General features: G+C 34.2%; 1 protein-coding gene across 6 annotated transcripts in view; it reads left to right on the plus strand.

Annotated features, from left to right (window-relative positions):
- Nucleotides 1-19,808, plus strand: part of CSMD3 (CUB and Sushi multiple domains 3) — a 1,190,044-nt gene that overhangs the window by 380,550 nt on the left and 789,686 nt on the right. The gene's annotated exons all lie outside the window — the stretch shown is intronic.

Consider the following 19,808-nt stretch of genomic DNA (forward strand, 5'->3'; position numbering starts at 1 on the left):
AATTTCAAATTCCTTAGGTTGACATGCAGAAGCCTATGTAACCTGGATACATTTCTACTTCTCAGATTTTAATCGCCACTATGAGTACATTTGACTAACATCGAAGCAATCTACATATTTTCTTTAAACATGCTGTACAAATCAACTCATGTTTCATTTTCACACCATCTCTCACATGAAATAATCCTCTTCTCTAAAAACCCATAATATTTTGATATCCTTTCTCTTATTTGAAGCCTTGAATGTTAGTCTTCATCATTTGGAAGTGCCTCTTGCAGCTTTTTGTATATGTTTTGAGGTCATAATACTTCTACTATAACAGGGTTTTTTGTTGTTGTTGTTGTTTATGGGCTTATTTTTATTCTTTTTTGCATTTAGTCCACTTTCTGAAGGTTTTTTAATGTTTTACTCTTAATTTTTAGATAATTGCAGATTCATATTTAGTTGTAAGAAATTACATAGAAATTGCTTATGGCTTTCACTCAATTTCCTTAACTTCCTGTGTAACTATATAGTACAGAATCACAACCAGAAAATTCATTTTGATAGAATCCATCTAATTTATTCCCATTTCACTTGTGTGTGTATTCTTTTTTTGCATTTAGTTCTATGTAATTTTATCACATGTGTAAACTCATGTGCCCACTGCTACAGTGAACACACAGAACGGTTCCATCAAAAGAGTCTATCCTCCTACTCTTTTATAGCCCTTTCCACATCTCTTCCTGGCCCCTCTCTAATATCTGGCAACTATCTTCATCTTTATAACTTTGCCATTTTAAGAATACTACAACAGCTTTTTCAAACCATATCTCGATAAATAAATGATTAATTATTAGGTGATTAAAATTTTGACATCTTTGTGCTTGTGGTGACATTATAATTGGAAATTGTCTCCCCAGACCTTCCCATATAAAACAAACAAAAAACATTGGCCACATTATTATAACCACAGTTTATAACTCTATTATTGTTCTTTCATTTGGAATCCACTATACATACCTTTGTAACTGAGGATATGAGATAAAATGTGCTCAGCTTTTATTTTTAAATGTTATATTAAAAAAGACTATCTAAAATATTTTTAAGAATAAGAAGCATTTTTATATACAACATGTGCTAGCTCTACCACTGAAGTGTTGGTTAAGCTTAGCCATAGGATTTACTCTTTCTGGGTTTTACATTTCTCAGTTCTTCTTATGACTTTGGAGATTTAATCAAAAGAAACTTTGTTTCATAATTGTATAACTACCTTATCTTCAGTCAAGCTCTTTCAAATATTTAATACTTTGTTCCTCTGTTGATGAGAAGTGAATTATGCAAGCCTCTGGTAGGTCTGGTACTATTGATTATATTTGTGTATTGAAGCTATTCCATGGTAATCTTCAGCATGAAATATTTAATATCTAGCATGGTTTTATGAGATCATTTCAGATGTTTAAAATATTGATAAGGCAGGAGGTAGTATGCTTAGCTTATTTGCATAGAAAAACTAGGTTAATAGTTACAAATTATAAAGGGAGAACATTTGGCTCAAGGTAAATAGTGATTTAAAATGATTAATGCTTTCCCCCCAAAAAGATAAGTGATTGCTTATAGGTTGTAAGATCCTTTCTTTGGAAAGACTTATACAGAGGTAGGCAATTGATTATTGGCAATAATGGATGCATGAAATCAATAGTGATTATTCTAGATGATTATGAAAAAATGTTTTTAATGCCAGGCTGCACTTTTTATTGACAATCTCATCACTATTTCCCAAGTATTATTAACATTTAAATGGTATGTTCATCAAATAAAACTTCATTTAGACTGAATTTTGCTTAGAGACAATTCTTGCTACTACGGCATTCACTTAGCCATACACCGATCACTTCAGCCATAAATTTACAAGAAATAAGAGGCAGTAAATGTTTGAGAACACTATTTTGACATAATTGAACTGTTTAAACATAACACTAAATGCTATTTTCATTCTCCTAAAGTAATTGCCAATTATATAATAGTTCTATTTTCATATATGAAGGAATAATCTGTACAAAATCATTTATGCCCTTGGAATAGAGTTTTCTGGAGAAATTAGAAATTTACACTGGTCTCTTTTCAGATTAAGTTTGTGGCTTAAGAAACACAAGCGATATTATTCGTGGATTATAAAGACACTCCGTGGCTATAAAACAAAGTAAATAAAGCTACAAGGAGTATCATCAATTATTAAACACATAGCCTTAGCCTCTCTAGCTCTATGGCCTACCAAATGTTCTGACTACAGAGTATACAATTATATGATACATAATCCCATTTATTAAGCCTTTGATTGGAGTAGGCAAAAAAATTACATTCCAATTTTCTAGTTATCTGGGTTTCTGCAAATGACATACTATTAAAAACCTGGTGGAAAGGTCTGCCTTAAGGTTATACATCCCATAGCTTTTGGTAATATTCAGTTTCCAAATTGAAATAACTTAATTATATTCTCCAAGGATCCATTTTCAGAGTAGGTGCAGCTGTTGCATTTTCTTTTTTAGAAAGACAATTATAATTACAGGCAACTTAAGGAGATGGAATTAATAATGCATTACAGTTTTGAAGAAACAGATTAAAGTGTGAGTTCATGTAGGAAAAAGAGATTGGTGATGATAGACTAATAGAAGACCAGATATTCTCTGTGTGTGTATGTGTGCACTTTAGTTCACATTTTGGAAAGAGTATAATAACAATAAATTTATTTTTTAAGAGAGAGTCATCTACTGTTTACTACATACCAGACAGTATATAGGATATTCAGTGAAAAGGACACTATATTTAGCAAGAAAATCACAATCTGGCAAGGAAAACATTTATAAATAGTCCATGAGAGGTTCTTAAAGATATGTATAAAACATATCTGAAGCAATATAGGAAAAAAAGACTGACTCATTGATACAAGGGAAACTTCACAGAGAGTATATTTTAGCAAAATCTTAAAGCCAGGTTTATAATTAGGGTGCTGTAGGAAGTAAAATTAGGCAACATTCCCTAGAGATGACACTCAAGAACTGTGAGGGGTCAGAAATTGTATCCTAGTTGTCAGCTAACGACCTAGCTGACGTGTTTTCAAATATGCAAGAGAAGACACAAGACACTTAGGTCAAATCCAAAGGACTTTATTAATCATGGTGGAGTATTTACCTTCCAACACTCCCAGGCAACTGTAATAGCCAAGAATTTTGGCCAGTGGCATTTATGTACAAGTTACGGAGTTTGCCTTTTGGAGAGCAATTTGAAAAAAACATGCTGAGGTAGGATTTCCTTTGGCTCTTTCCTCCACTTCCCGCCTACCTTTCTGCCCAGAATGTGATGGCCATGCGTAAAAGGGAGGTAGCTATCTGCAAGCATGATGACCGAAGCCAATATTATGTATCGGTCAGGGTCTAGGCTGAGGAGAGAAACAAATTAACACCCTGACATCTCAGTGGCTTAATAAACGAAGGCTTATTTCTCACTCAAGCAAAGTCAGTTGTAGTCTCAGTCCTTCTGCAGGGCAACTGCCTTTTAAACAGTGACTCAAGGATCTAGTCTCTTGCTTTCTCGTATGTGCAATTACAGTGCAGAGCTTCTAAGTCAGGGAGGGAAGAGAGATGAAGAAGGTCATGAAGAGGCTCTTCACTATCTTAGTTTGAAAATGACACAAAACTTCTGCTCTTAATGCATTGGTCAGAACTAGTCACATGACCATGCCTTCCTGCAAAAGGGCAAGAAAATACAGTCTTCATTGTGCTTAGGAAGGGCAGGACTACTGGAAAGTTGGGAGCATCAGTGAGTGCAAAACTCTAAGGCACCCTAAGCAATTATATCGGCCCTGTACTGCCCACCTCTGCACATCTTGCTATATAAGAACAACATATTCCTATTCATTAGGTCCACTGTAAGTCAGATTTTTGTCCCCTAGAGCTAAACAGAATCCTAGCAGATGCAAGAAAAAAATACAAATGTGTAATTTAGTTTAAATTAGTTCTCAAAATAAATACTGTTTTACATTCATGGAATTTAAAATAAGTTATTTTTAGTTTAAACCCCATACTACTAATATAAAACGAAGCAGACAAGAATAGCAGTAGAACTGAGTGGGCACTGAAGTGGAGAAGGGCATGGTGTTCCAAGCCTGCAGACAGTGAGACCCAAAGGTTTGCTATGCTCTGCTATTTCCTTCACCGTGAGAGGAGAGGACTTCCCTGGAATAGATTAGGCATATATTTATACTCTAAAGTACTAGATGTCATTGTGAGTGTATGCCAAGTTTAAAATAGCCTGTTCTAAAGTACAAAATTAAAGCCCATTTTGAAGCAAATTAGGGAACTTAATATAATTTACTTTATTTTGGTCCTTTTGATAAGGAGGGAGTTAATATAGATCCAAAAAATCCTTTGTCTTGTTTACTCCTCCTGTCGTTTATTTGTGCTTATTTGCTTGAGCCTTTGCTTAACTCCTTAGTTACTCTTGTCTTAAATAAACAGCATTACTTGTGACACCCCACATCATACCTGTCAACGTTAGACAGTGGGTTTTTCTTGCTAGAATTTTTCCATTCACACTTTTTCACCTCTGGATTTGCCAGCCACAAAGCCATTTTAATAGCAGAGTCATTAATACTCAAATAGAAAATGTACTGTGCTATCTTTTTAACAACTGGGAAAGACCCAGATGCTTTGAGCTTTAATGGGAAACTTTTCTGGCACAGGAGGCTTAGTTCTGAGTCTAACATGACTCCCAGCTTGTCCTTCTGCAATATAAAATGCTGCTGTGGATAAGAATGCCAATTGACTTTTCTAACCAGGCACACAAGGGTATACGGGCTCAGTCCTAAGGCCTAGGTGTGTTTACCACATGGAAATAGATGGGGAGTATGTGAACACTGGTTTTGGATCTTTAAGTCAGTTACTCTGCCGTATGTTGAGAAATGGCCCAATAAAGAGCTCTGGGTCTCACTAATCATATTAGCAACATTTCTTTTGTACAGGAGAATTAAAGATAAGTGGAAAGGAGTGCAAGGCGTGTGTTATGGGTTGAATTGTGTTTCCTCCAAATGTATGTGTTTGAAGTCCTAACCCCAAGACCTGTGACTGTGAATTTATTTGGAAATAGGCTCTTTGCAGATGATCAAGTTAAAATGAGGTCATTAGGGTAGACTCTAATCCCATATGATAGTGTCCTTATAAAAAGGGGAAGTTGGGGCACAGACATGCACACAGGCAGAATTCCATATGAACATGGGGTGATTCCTTTACATGCCAAGGACCGTCAAAGATTGCCAGGAAACTAAAGAAAGCTAGGGGAGAGGCGTGGAACAGATTCTTCCTCATGTCCCTCTGAAGGGCCCAGTGCTGCCAACACCTTGATCTCAGACTTTCAGCCCACAGAGCTGTGAGAAAATAAATTTCTGTTGTTTAAATCATCTAGTATGTGGTACTTTGTGAAGGCATTCTCAGAAACTAATACAAAGTGTTAAGGGAAGTGAGTCCTCTCCTACAGACGAAGTAAAAATATGGAGAGATGAAGGTTGCTATGTGGATTGGATGAGGTAATGTGTAAACGTGTCTAGTGGAGTGTACCAACCTGCTGAGCAGGAAATGGTGTTGCTACTGCAATTACCAATATTTTGGTCTTGATTTTGTGGTTACTGTGATGATCAAAACCACTGGAACAACCAACCTTACTTTGAATCCCAGCTGTACTCACCTAACTGTGTGGCATTGGACTTAAATTTTTCATACTTTACTATTCTCATCTCTAAGATGACCATGATAATCGGAAGCCTGTGTGGCTCAGTTGGTTAAGCCTTGGACTCTTCATTTCCACCCAGGTCATGATCTATTGGGTTGTGGGATTAAGACCCGTCTGGGGCTCCGTCCTCAGTGTGGAGTCTGCTTGTCCTTCTGCCTGTCCCCTGCCCCTCCCTACCGCCTGCTCTCATGCTCTCTCTCTCATAAATAAATAAATAAATATATAAATATATACACACCTACATACAAACATACATATGTAAAATGAACATGATATTAATGCCTACCTTATGGGAATATGAAGTTGTAAACAGAAGAGCTCAGTGTGGGCCTACTTTCAATGCTCAATGCATTTTAGCTTTGATTATCATTATTTTCAGTTATCCAATTTCCTTTTATTGTTTGAAAGTAAGGGTTATATTCATTAGCTAAGCCTTCTCAATAGAGATTACTGAAAAGTCACCCCAAATTTTCTACTTAATTTGCTGTAAAGTTAGAATTTCATTAAAAAAAAATCTTACTTTAGATAGAATTTTTTTCTCCTGGAAGTGAGATATCATATGAACAGTTTGTTTTAAAACTTTGAAACACCTCTCTGAACAATAATTAAAGTAATGAAATTATATTCAAAGTACCTAAGTCAGTCCCTTGTAGTCAATTAGGTGTCCAAAGAAGTGCAATTATGTTTTAAACCACCAGGGCTTATTTAAACCAATGAAGCACAATGTTGCCCTGGTGATTTTAGGATAGTGTTATGGGAGATTTACTGAGGCCATTTATTATCTTCAAGTTAAAGAGCCATATATATTAACTCTTTTAAACCATAAATACTCCATATATCAACTAACACAACCACTCTCTTCCTGGGTGCTGAATTTAGAAAAGAAAGAAATGTGTAAGTGATATTTTATAATATATTAGAAAAGCATCAAAATAAATCAGATGACTTCTGAGCATTTCTTCCTGCTCTGACATTTTCTGTTAATTTAGAAATATTTCACTGTCCCTTTTGCCTGGAACTGTGCTAATAACGTATCCAGTTAGGATACATTTTATGTGTTTCAAGGCTCTAAACTATATAAATTTCAGCACTTCACCAACTTTAAAGACTGGGTCCTTCTTAAATCTCTCTTCTGCAATTTAATCGATTCTCCACTATTGTGTCTTCAGTATGGATTGTTAATACTGACAGCCTTGTGTTTGGGGTTGTTCTTTTGCCTGAAGTAATGTAATTATTGTTTTTGGTGACACTAACACCATAATCTCACACTGACTATGGCCATAGTTGACAGGGAGAAGAACCAGGAACACGGGAGGACTTATTCCTGAATAATGTGTATCAATTTATGAATAAATGAATATTTTGACAGTTAATGAACTAATGCCTTTTTCCAGCAGAAGTTATATGTTCATAGAATCTTTAAAGGGTCCTTATCTCTTCAGTAACTCATTTTAGGGTTGAGATAATTTCTCACCCATCTAAGCTAAAAATTCTCTTCTGTTATTTTAGCCAACCTTATACACTTTTGTCCTTAGAAATTGTTGATGACAATCGTTACCATGTTTCCTTAAGGGCAGTTTACATATTTGCAGTTCTTGGCTTAGTAATCTTTTGGCATGCTACATGTTTAATAAATATTTTTTGCCTTTAAAAACTCTATATACTGTCTGATATGGAGTGTGTGTGTGTGTACATATATATTTGTATATGTACATATATATGCATAGATTTACACATACACACACACCTTGGTCAGTTAAGTGAAAATAAAAGTGGTTGAAATAGTTATTTGACAACACACAAACACAGATGAATGGAATAAAGGACTAACATTCTTGCATGGTGAAAAAAGAAGTTATCATTTAAAAGTCCTACTAATGTCAAGGAAAATGAAAAGACACTCTATAGGGAAAGCTTCACAGATGGGGATGGGAGTGGCTGACAGTTGGCTTACATATACCAAGGAGGAACAATACACTAGGAAAACACTCTAGCAACAAATGAACTGTAAATTGGATAAGATGATAAATAGAAAAATTATTTTTAATCTTAATGTAAAATTGAGAAAATGGGATCAGAATAATTATCTCCGCTTTGTTTTCCACATTTCCAGAGACAGCAGAAATGAAATAAGTAGGGAGAAAAAATTAGAAGAGACCAAATGAACAAATCTGAAAGTGGTTAAACATTTAGAAAAATATAAAAGAAATATTGACTTGGTAACTATCTTTAAATGTGTTCAAGTCAGTTACATTAAAAAGATTAAACATTATCCCTAAAGAGCTAAGAAATATGACAAAGGGAGGAAAAATAACTTGGCTGAATTTAAGAAAATATTCCATATATATAAATAGGTATATGGGTGTGTGTGTGTGTGTGCACACAGTTATATATAGATAGATGATAGGTAGATAGATAGATGATAGATGATATATAGATAGATAACTATATATACAGGTACCTAAGATAAAAATTTATTTTTCTCATGATTAAACTTCATGTAGTTACTATCTTACTGATTTTACTGATTTTGGAGTTTTATCTTCATTTAAAGTCTAATTTTCAAAGTACTTCTTCATTCATTTAACTCTTATTCTTATTTCTTTTAGTGCTCGACATTGATTTTATGTTTATTATTATTCCTATAATTGCATTATTTATCAGCTTAATATTCAGTATATTTCTGCTCTCTTTTTTAAATTTTCATTTTCATAATGGCTATAATATGTGGATAGGCCTCACCCTGGTATAGTAATTTCTCAGGCTTCTTCAAGATTTTCCAAAAAGTCTAGTGTTAGATCTACAAAAATTACTGGAATATTTGATAGATTCACAGAATAAAATTCTTTTCAAGAGCACAGAGACCCATATTACTTGTTGGCTTATTTCATCTATTACCCATTTACTGATGAGCTATTTATTGAAAAGTTCATGATTAAAGTTTGACTGGCTTTCTGCTCAAACAGAATGCCTTCAAATGGCCTATTTTGACTAATATATCTATATTTTAAATTAAGTATACTTACACACACATATACACACACACACGCTCACCTATATGCTAGCAATGTTTAGTAAAAGAAAACACAATATCTGACCACATGGGGAGTGATTTACATGAATTATTTCTGTATACTGAAGAGTTCAAAATATAAATAAATGTGCTTTCTACAACAAAAATAAAATCCATAGACTTAGATTAAATACCTACTGAATTTAGGACAGTCTGTGCAAATAAGATGTCACATTATAGGAGAAAAAGCCCAATAGGCTTTGAAGAAGACTAAGGCAGTGTTCAACCTTCTGATCAATATTTCTGAGAAAGCCATAGATGTTTTCAGTGCTAGAGTGTTGGAAACTAGCAGGCTGGATTCAAGCCCTATTTTTACCAATTATCAACCATATGTCCACAAACAGTTTAGTTAATCTATTTAAGTTTTCCCTCATCTGAAGAAATGGAATGGTCGAAGGATTTTCTACATCTTTTTGGTGAAAACTAAAAAGCTAAGTAACTCAGTACCTAGGGTGTGTGCCTCTGATTCACTTTGGAACATCTTCATTAGCTTCATGATTGCAAGGGAACATCCTGCTTTGCTGGCCCTGCACTGACAGACAAGAATGAGTTGAGCAGAGATAGTAATGTACTAGCACTTTATAATTCCATTTTAGAGTAGGGATAGTGACTTCCTTTCAGAGTGGACCATTACTGGAAAATCAAGGTCCTGGTAGAGTGTGAGGGTTACAGGAAACTAAACATTTTCACTTGACCATTTTCCTATAACCTTGTTTCCCCAGGTAAACTCTTGGAGCACAAGAAGATAACCAATGTTGAAGTTCTTTTTCTTTGCTTGCCATTTTAAAAGGAAGCAAATACCAATCTTATATTACTAGCAGACCTAAAAAATGGTCCTTCAGGAGTCAGTCCTTAATACTGATTAACCCAGGGGTTCCTGGGTGGCTCAGTCAGGAAAACGTCTGCCTTAGGCTCAGGTCATGATCCCAGGGTCCTGGGATTGAGCTCAGCATCAGGCTCCCTGCTCAGTGGGGAGCCTGCTTCTCCCTCTCCCTCTGCCATTCCCCCTGTTTGTGCACACGCTCTTGCTCGCAAATAATAAATAAATAAATAAATAAATAAATAAATAAATAAATAAATAAATAAAATCTTTAAGAAAAGTACTGACTAACCCAAATTCAGGCATCATCCCAACCCTACTCCTAACTTATTACTATGGGATAGTGTATCAACATTACAAAGCATTTTTCTTAGTCCTCACCTGTTTGAGAATTTGAACCAACAGCTCTACTTTCTCTAGAGATAGTTCATGATTTTAGATGATCCTTGCCAACATATCCTTTTCTTAAACTACAAATTTGTCCTGTATGTTAGAATCAGGAGTGAGGACAGAGCCTGATTTAGCATCACATGTGGTATAGTGATTGATACTTGTGAAGCTTGTTTTGTCAGGTTTATACTAGGAAAACAAGCCCAAGCAAGGTATACTGTAGATTCTTCTCTGATTTAGTGAAAACTTGAATCCAAAGCACAGTTGACTTAAAAGGGTGAGGTTAAATAAATGCCACAGAAAAGAATTCTGTTACTCTCATTAAAATTTTCTGTTCCTGATGACCAAACATACCTTTAGTGTCTTCACTTTTTAAATAGTCAATTTCATCTGTTCCTTTTCTTTTCTTTTTATTTATTTTTAGTTTTTATCTGAATTCTCTACCTCTATCCCCCTACTTTCTATTCCTCCACAACGAACTATAGATACGGTCTAGACCTAATAACTTAAAAGCACTGTTTTTTCCTCTAATATCTACACTAAAAACTTGAAAACCCTCACAACAATCTTTACATTTCTCTACAATTTATGGATGAGGACCCTGAAGTTTAAAATGTTAATTATTTTGTCCGAATTATCCTCCTGCTGATTTCCAGATCTGAGATTTGAAACCTTGTCTTCACCCCTATATCACATTGTGAAAAATGAATGTCATTCTTCTCTAATGCATTACAAGTCCTGATCTTTTATCCCAAAATACTGTAAAATAAAAAGGTAAAATTTAGACTTGGCTATTCTACCACTGATCATTAATCTACTCTGTAACATAATATATAGAACAAGATGATCTACTTTTTTTCCTGGGTTTTTGACCTTGAGAGAAGAACAGAACCAAGATCTCCACACTTTTTAAACTTGCAAACCTATCAGGAAAAAAAAGAACTTACATTTCCAATATATGTTTAGTTGCTTATTTGTTCATTTGTAAAGTATATATGTATGTATACATATATCTAATATGTGTTATATAACAATATATGTAGTACATAACATAAAATATAACCATAATGTGCTAGTGTATTATAGAATATATGACTATGTAATATATATCAATACTAATAAATCATGTGCATTCCACACACGATATGGAGACTATGGATTCTGAGTCTTGTGAGCCTAATTCAGGTGTGAAGAAATGTAGTATAAAGATCAGACAAAGGAAAGACAGGCTTTTATGCCCCTCCCCATCCCTTGTCTTTTATTTGGACTTCGGGTATCTGAAACAAGTTTTTGATATGCTCAGAACTTAAAATAGCAAGAGACAGCTTCTCTAGACTAATTTTATGGTTTTATTATCATAAACTAAGGGTGACCTAAGAAACAACGTATTTAAATACTTTTTTATTGCCAAAGAAAGTAGCCTGGTAAAATCTAAGCAAGCCCAAACTACTGTGTTTGGTATGTATTTAACTAATACCTAATTAACTTATATCCAAAAACTCTAGATCACCAACAATATCAACTAATTACATAATTGTATATTTTCCACTAATTTATTATGTAGAATATAGCAGGAAATCACATAACTTAAAAATAATCATTCCAGGGGTGCTTAATTGAAAATATCAGGTTGTATTGCTTTAAACAATATCCAAGAGGCGCCTGTGTGGCCAGTTGGTTGGGCGTCCAACTCTGGATTTCAGCTCAGGTGTGATCTCAGGGTTCTGGGATCCAGCCCTCTGTGGGGCTCTGCACTCTGCGGGGAGTCTGCTTGGGATTCTCTCTCTCCCTCTGCCCTTCCCTCCTCCCCTGCTCATGCTCTCTCTCTCTAAAATAAATAGATAAATCTTTTAAAAAAATATATCCAAGCTAAATTTGTGGTGGCTCCACACTGTGGTACATAATTTTGTCTGTATAATGCAATAGATCCAGAATATTTTCTAGTAGATGTTTTCAGTGATGTGCTGCTGAACTCCCTCTTCCAAAAGAAAGGGGGAAAAAAAGTCCTAAATGTGACATATTTCAATTCCATGGCAAACCAAGCTACTAATATGCCGTCACTGAACATGGAGTTATGAAGACATGTGCAGAATTTTTTCTTACAAGCTGGTACCAGGAGGCTCTAGCTCACGACTGGATGGTTTATCTTGTTCCTCTATTAATTACCTTATACTAATTTCCTTAATGGGTTAGTATTATCCCATTGTATTATTTTTTTAAAGATTTTGTTTATTTGTCAGAGAGAGAGCACAAGCAGGGGGGGAGTGGCAGGCAGAGGGGGAAGCAGGCTGCCAGCTGAGCAAGGAGCCTGATGAGGGACTCCATCCCAGGACCCTGGGAACATGACCTGAGCTGAAGGCAGACGCTAAACTGACTGAGCCACCCAGGCATACTTCCCACTGTATTATTGATAAAAGTATCAAATGCTTTGAGAGAGGGAGGTGGAATTTAAAAATCAATTATAAAGAAACATGTCCTTTTAAAGAATTCCAAGTTTGATGTAACTTGTTTATTAGTCATATTTCTTCATGAATAGCTTGCTCTGGAAACATGTTAAATAGATGAAACATTAAACAGAGTAGAAAAGGAACACAAAACTAAATTTATATGTATTTTTTAGCAAAATGGACAAAATGGGGACTTATTGATTCATACTAATTGTATTCATAAATTATTTTTAATTTAATCCACCAATTCAAGTTAACTTAAGGTTAACTAATTACCTAAGCTAGTTAATAATGTTTGAGGATAAAGACAAAGCAAATGATATAATGTTAAACTATTGAAATTATTTTACAATATACTGATTGTAATAAGCCTCTGTCATTGTAGCGATAAGGAATAATATGGTTTAAGCAATGAATTTTAAACAACTCTTTTAATATATTGTAAAATGTAACAGTACTTAAAGCCTAGTAATAGATCATTTTCAATTCATAATTATTATAATATTACATTTATTGATATTCACTTTGCTCTAAAAAATCTATAAATAGAAATTACATGTAAAGGAAGTAGGATATCTTCACCTGAAGAAACTCAGTGGAAAAATGTTTGGTTTGTAGGTAATTGTTTCCAACAAATAGGCGAAAATACTCTGACATGGATCAGTAGTTTGCAGACTGATTTATTGAGAACGGCGGGTGGCTAACAACTAAACTTACAAGATGGTGTCCCTAAACAGTGTGCTTGTTTTCTAGGTCAGGGTTTTAATTTTCAAAGGAAACCAAGTGTGCAGGTAGTAAGTCTGACATGGATTGAGATGCAGTTTCATCAAGAAATTAAATATAAATCTGATAATTCAGCAACCAAATTATATATTAAACATTGAGCATGCTGTTTTTAATATAAAATGTAATTTATTTTATTTTAATTTTTTGGTAATATCTATTTTAAATCAGTAGAGTTTCCAAACGAATATCCATGCAGTGAGGAAATTCTTGAATAAATAACTTTTTGCCTCACAGCAATGCCTTACTATTAGTTGGATAGGAAATATGGTGGAAGAAGGCAGAATGTCCTATTGTTACAGTGCAAATTTAAAGGCTATCAGGAAATTTGAATCCTAATCTCATTTTATCACTATAGGGTGTGTAGTTTTGTTTTCTTTTGCCTTTTATTTTTCTAGTCAGATTCCTTACAAGCTAAAATAAAGGAAAACTTCAAATGACTGAAATGTTTGAATTCCTTCTGAAAAAGGAAAAAATGGTAATGTAAACAATCAAAATTATTATTAAAATTAGTTCTTGTAAGTTGGACTTTAAGAAAATGACAATTAGAAATCACTAAACCTATAATAAGTTATAACTCTTTTCATACATACATATAAGCCACACCAACAAGCAGAAAATACTTTTGTATAGTTTCAGAAGAATTCAATGATGGTGTAAATATAGCTTTGTAAAACAAATTCCCAGACCGTAGGTTTGGGAATTAGTTTGAATAAGTATATATGTAAGTTGATCAAATATCAATGAATAAACAATGAAAGTTGTTTGTATGAAAACCATTTGAATGCTTTGGGAAAACTTGATAAAGATAAATCACTAAAAATTCCTATAAATTAGGTATGGGTAAGACATCTTTAAATATGGGAAGACAACAATAGAAAATAATTAAAGGTAGTAGAAATAATAATAGAAAAATAGAAGAATTTAAAAACTGAGATTAATAGGTTTCTTTAATTCTTATTCAACTTTAAAGAAATTGGAATTGTAAGAAATTAGGCATCATGAATATATAAAGACATAAGGAATTAATTGCAATTACACTTATTAGACATCCAAAAAAAAATTCTTGGGTTTTTATCAGTATATTGATGAATGAATATGTATCTACATATCTTAAAATAAAACATTTACATAATTTATTTATCCTTTTACAGAGTGTTTGATACCCTGCTTTAAATTTTTAACTAACTTATTTATGGGTCCCAATACTATTGAATAAAAAGTGTCTCTACTGTAGAACATGAACATAATTTTAGCGGTATAAATTCTAAATCTGTAGCAATCAGATATCACAAATATAGGGAGAACTAAACCAGTTGTTAAAATCAAAACTTGACAAAAGTCCATTTGAAATATGTGCGGGTAATTCCATCTATTTTTCCCTATCATTAATTCCAAAATACAGGAAAATATCAATGTTGTTGTTTTTTTTTTTTTCTATCAGCTGCCTATTTTCTTTCCTCTTCTAATGCAGTATCTAGGTCATGCTCCTAGAACCTCACTTAGGACTTAACTTTCCAACTCACAAATTTTCTCTGCATTATGATTCACATAAATACCTTGGATGACTTTACTGTCCATGTGGTTGATGATTCCTGCAACACAAGAGTACAGTTGGTTTGACACTAAACCTCATTCTCTACATAAAGCAGATGCAGAAACTTTTGAAGTAGCTACAATTTTTTTACAGAAAGTCTACCTTCAAAAACACATTGATGATTCCAAGCAACACTAGAGAACAGGGAAATATGGGATCATAAAGGACAAAGGAGAAGCAGCCATGGAGATGCAAAGGGATAACAGAGCTGTGGCCTCATGGAAGAGAAGAAAAGGGGGTGTGTTTCACGGAGCTAACTGCAGTTTCTGCAATCTTCCTTAGCAATTTTTTTTTGGAAGACAAATATAACTGAATGACATTTTTTAAAATAATATGTAGTACTTCCTATGAAATACATGAATACCATATTTTAAAGGCAAAGATAAACACAGAAGGAAAAAGTACTACTATTTTTGTTTCCATACTTAATTGTATTTTGTCACCAATTAGGTAAGATCAGGTTTATGGTATTCTGTTCCAAGGACTTGCAGCTCTCAGAGTCCCACATAAACCTTGGCATGAAAACAAAGCCCTGCAGTCCTCAGAACCTACTGCTAGGTTAATTGCCCTTAATTAACTTGTGTCACTTATTAAAAGAAGAAAAAAGTGTTGCACTTGACTATCTTCTGCTGAGTCTCTAGCCGCTTCCTAGAATTGTCTTCTGCTTTCGCCTGGAATTCAAACAAAATTCCTGGGAGCTTCTTTTCCAACCCAAATGTTTGCAATGAAAACTCCAAAAAAGCAAAGGTGGCAGCCCATGTCTAAATCCCTTTCTTTCTTTTTTATTCCCAGACTTTCTTAAGAATAACTGATGTTTACAAAGTGATTCATGGTTTTAAAACTCAAGTTAGTTAACAAGTGATAATCTACATCTTCCACACAGCTACAATCTCAGAATCTCTTTAGCATTTTAGCAAATAGCTATTTTAGAATTTATCAAGAGACAAAGTACAATACAAAGCAAAAAACACGATTTTAGGCAGTAGTTTCCTTTTAGGTGAATCAGGAGTTAGTGAAAATAATAGCATGGAAAATTGTATCTGATTTATAAGGTGGCATTTCTTGTCCTGCATCAAAGGCAGTATGTACAATATAGGAGGGAAAATGTTAGGTTGGGGACTATGGAAGTAGCACAGAATATCGAAGGGCCGCTAGCTGTTACCAGGGCACTATGATTGGCTAGGCCTAAATGAAGGCCAATTTAGAGACATCTTTCCTTCCTTTTCCATTGGCCAGGTGCTAGATTTGTGTCTCAAAACACAAGTCTAATAGGCTTTTGTTTTATGCAGGGATGGGAATGTAAGTTTTGGGTTATATAACCTAATACAAAATAAAATCATCCAAATTGCTTTGAGCTGCCTAGAGAGATGAACCTTTATATGCATATTTACTGTCAATTTCTAGACTGTTTAGATTTTTAACTGTTATGAATGCCTTTGGAGAGTCATGGTAGAATTTGTGGTGTGTATTTTAAAACATTAATGTTGCCTTATGTAATTTCTTGAATAAATTTGCTAATTTCTAGATGGTTATAGAACTACTCATCTTTTGCCGTACTTCAATGTGATTTGTTAGTCATTAATCCAAAATACTTACAAATCATTTATTGAAGTCTATATTATCTCCTGTATGTTTTATTTGAGCTTTATTTGATCGTGCAATTTTTTTTAGTAGGTGGCATTGAATTTTTATTTTTAATTTTTTAAAAAAGATTTGAGGAGAGAGCACATGTGGGAAGAGAGGTGCAGAGGAAGAGGGAGAGAGAGACTCTTAAGCAGACTCCCTGCTGAGCATGGAGCCTGACGTGGGGCTCCATCTCAAGACCCTGAGATCATGACCTGAGCCAAAATCAAAATTCAGACGCTTAACCAACTAAGCCACTCAGATGCCCCAGTCGCATTGAATTTTTAAATGAAAAATCAACCATAAGGCAAAAGTATAGTTTTGGCTCTTTCAGCATTTTGAAATAAGTAAAACCATAAGATGATGTTGGGTTATAGGTATTACTAGGGAATCTTCTTTAGATTTATGAAATAGTTTTAATTAAAGTAGAAACAGTACCTAAGGGAACATTTGACTATAAAATTGAAATAAACATATTTCCATGTTAATTTTTTTATCTACTTAGCATCTTTAAGTATATCATGTTAGTTATGCATGTTTTTCACATAGGATTGAGATGAAAACAGATGAGTTGACATATTCCAGATCACATATCAATGTTTGACAAACTGAACTTAACTCAAGGACTTTACTTCTAGCATTTCTCTGTGTTATCCTGGATTAGAGGTTGATTTTTTTTCCTTGCTGGTTGGAAAGGAAAACAAAACAAAACAAAACAAAGCTGTCATAGATTGAAGAAAATGTTAATACTTTATACAAAATGTTTTACAAACATTTGAATTTTATGTAAAGTATAGCTATTTCACTAAACTTTTCGCTGGAAGTATTTAAAGCTCAGGCCATGTTCTAATGGAACCCATAATAGTCAATGTTCCAAACTGGCTAATATTCAGAGGAAAATTAGATAATGGTTTTCTAGTAATGAAATGTATTTAAAGAAGGTTGTGTACCCCATAATATGAATTTTCTATGGAATTTCAATGTTTTAATTAAAACATTTCCATATCAATAAAAATGTTCCCTTTATCAAGAACAATTAGTTCAATTTAAATAAATCCCTTTCAGAGCATTAAAATATTCTGCTTACTAGGTAAAAATGGTTGATATTTTTCTTTAGTGATTCCATAATAGGAACAACAAAATGTTAGAGGAGACTCTATTTAGTTTTTTATTTAAAATGTGTTAAGTATGTAATCCTATCTAGTTCATTACTTCAGCCATCAAGTAAGATGAGCATTGTTTTATTATTAAAAAATTTGTTTTTCATATCCTGTGTATACAATTTTGGAACACAGAATTGTTTTTTCCATTGCATCTAAAAGTAGTTGTTTCTAAGCCAATAACTATATAAGAAAGAGGATAGAAATAAAGAAAGAAAAAACTTTCCAGGGCACTTGGGTGGCTCAGATGGTTAAGCATCTGCCTTCGGCTCAGGTCATGATCTCTGGGTCCTGGCATGGAGCCCCACATTGGGCTCCCAGCTCAGCGGGGAGTCTGCTTCTCCCTCTCCCTCTGCCTCTCTCTCCTGTTCATGCTCTCTCTCTCTCTCAAATGAATGAATAAAATCTTAAAAAAAAAAAACAACTTTCCAATTTAGTTGTGAAATTCTGGAGTTGTCATATGTAAATGTTTTCTTTTATTTATTAATATTACTTATAACTGAAAATTCTCTTAATACTCTAATGAAATTATTCATTGATTACTTCATTGTGTTTTCTAATTTGTGATTTGAGTGATAATGCATGATAATCAAATGGACAAAATTATTTTATAAATAGTAATGAGTTCTAAAACCATGTTCTGGTAACTTTTACACTAAAGGACCTCACATTGGTGTCTCAGAATGCTCAGACGGAGACACTTTCTTTTTTTCTGACTGAAGTAGAAGAGCTAAATTTTCTCTTTTAAATAGAAATTGATGTTAAAGTTTCTATTTAATCTAATTTTAAGAAGTTTGTTTAAATTGGACTCTATATTATTCTGCAGTTCTAAGATAGATTGGTGCCCAAGATAGGCAAGGTTTCTGCTTGCATGGAACTGATATTCTAAGGACAGAGTTTCTGAAATTACTAATAAAAGAAATAGTTTCAAAAACTGAAAAAAGAAATGTGAATATTAAAATAGCATCATGTGCCAGAGTGGGGAGAGCCTATTTTGGATCAGATAATGTAGTGTAGTCATATGAGAAATAAACTTTGGCTGATTAATGAAAGATGAGGTTAGCTAACCAGAGGATCATCTAGAGGAGTGGCATTCTGAGATTAGCAAATGTTAAGTGTCAAGGCCTTGCTGTTGCAGTTTCCCATGTTTAAGGAAAAAGATATGTCAATGTGGTTAAAGTTTAGTGACGGTAAATTTGCTTCATGTGAGATGAGGGAGGAGAGTAGATAGAGACCAGAATTTCCATGCTTTGTAAGGCATGGGCAAGGGGTCCAAATTTAATTTCAAATTTAATGAGAAGCTAAGCATGGTAGTGACATGTTGTTTGGAAAAAGAATGCTCTGGGTACTGAGTAAAGAACAATTTGTAGGAGTATTCAGTAGAAGTAGAAGAGGGTATTCTAGGGTCTAGGGGAGACCATGGGACCTAGCTAGTATAATTAGAGCAAAAATGAAGAAAAAAATCAAGATGTATTTTAGAAGCAAAGATTTACAACTGGATTGGGCTTCTGGGGGGAGTGAGGACAACAGAGAATTCAATAGGAATTTAAGTGACTCTTAAATGTTTGAGCAACTTGGTGTGTGATGGTGCCATTTGATGTGATGTATTGAAGAATAGAGGAATAACATAATTGCAGAAGGGATGCCAAAGTTCTAATTTAGATAGATTGAGTTTGAGATGCTTATTTGAACTCAAGTGGAGATGTTGGGAAGGTAACTTGCATACCTTGGGTGGCATTGGAAAACAGGCAGTACTTCGGCATGGACAATAAGAAACCTGTTTTAGTCTCTGCTTTGGTGTACTGCTACATGGTGTCCAGCATGCTGCCTCAGTTTCTCCTGTCATGGAGGATTTTCCTCCTGACAATGGCATTCAGTAGTTTTTGAGTCTGCCCATGGATTCATACTATGTGGGTGTGCTACATTGACGACTTCTGCTGTTTGGGTGTTCTTAGTGTAGGCAGTGGGTGCTCCCAACACCCTTTCCTCTGCTCTGTATTTAAGAAATGGCAGATCATCAGGTGAGGTGCGTCCTCCTTGATACTCCATAAGAGGTATGACTCTTATAACATTCAGAGATATTTTCCCTCTTAATTGCCCAAGAAAGCCCTCCTTGGACAACACTCCATCACGTTCAGAATCTCAGGAATCT

The sequence above is a fragment of the Halichoerus grypus genome, chromosome 5 (genome assembly GCF_964656455.1).
Source record: "Halichoerus grypus chromosome 5, mHalGry1.hap1.1, whole genome shotgun sequence".
Lineage (NCBI taxonomy): Eukaryota > Metazoa > Chordata > Mammalia > Carnivora > Phocidae > Halichoerus > Halichoerus grypus.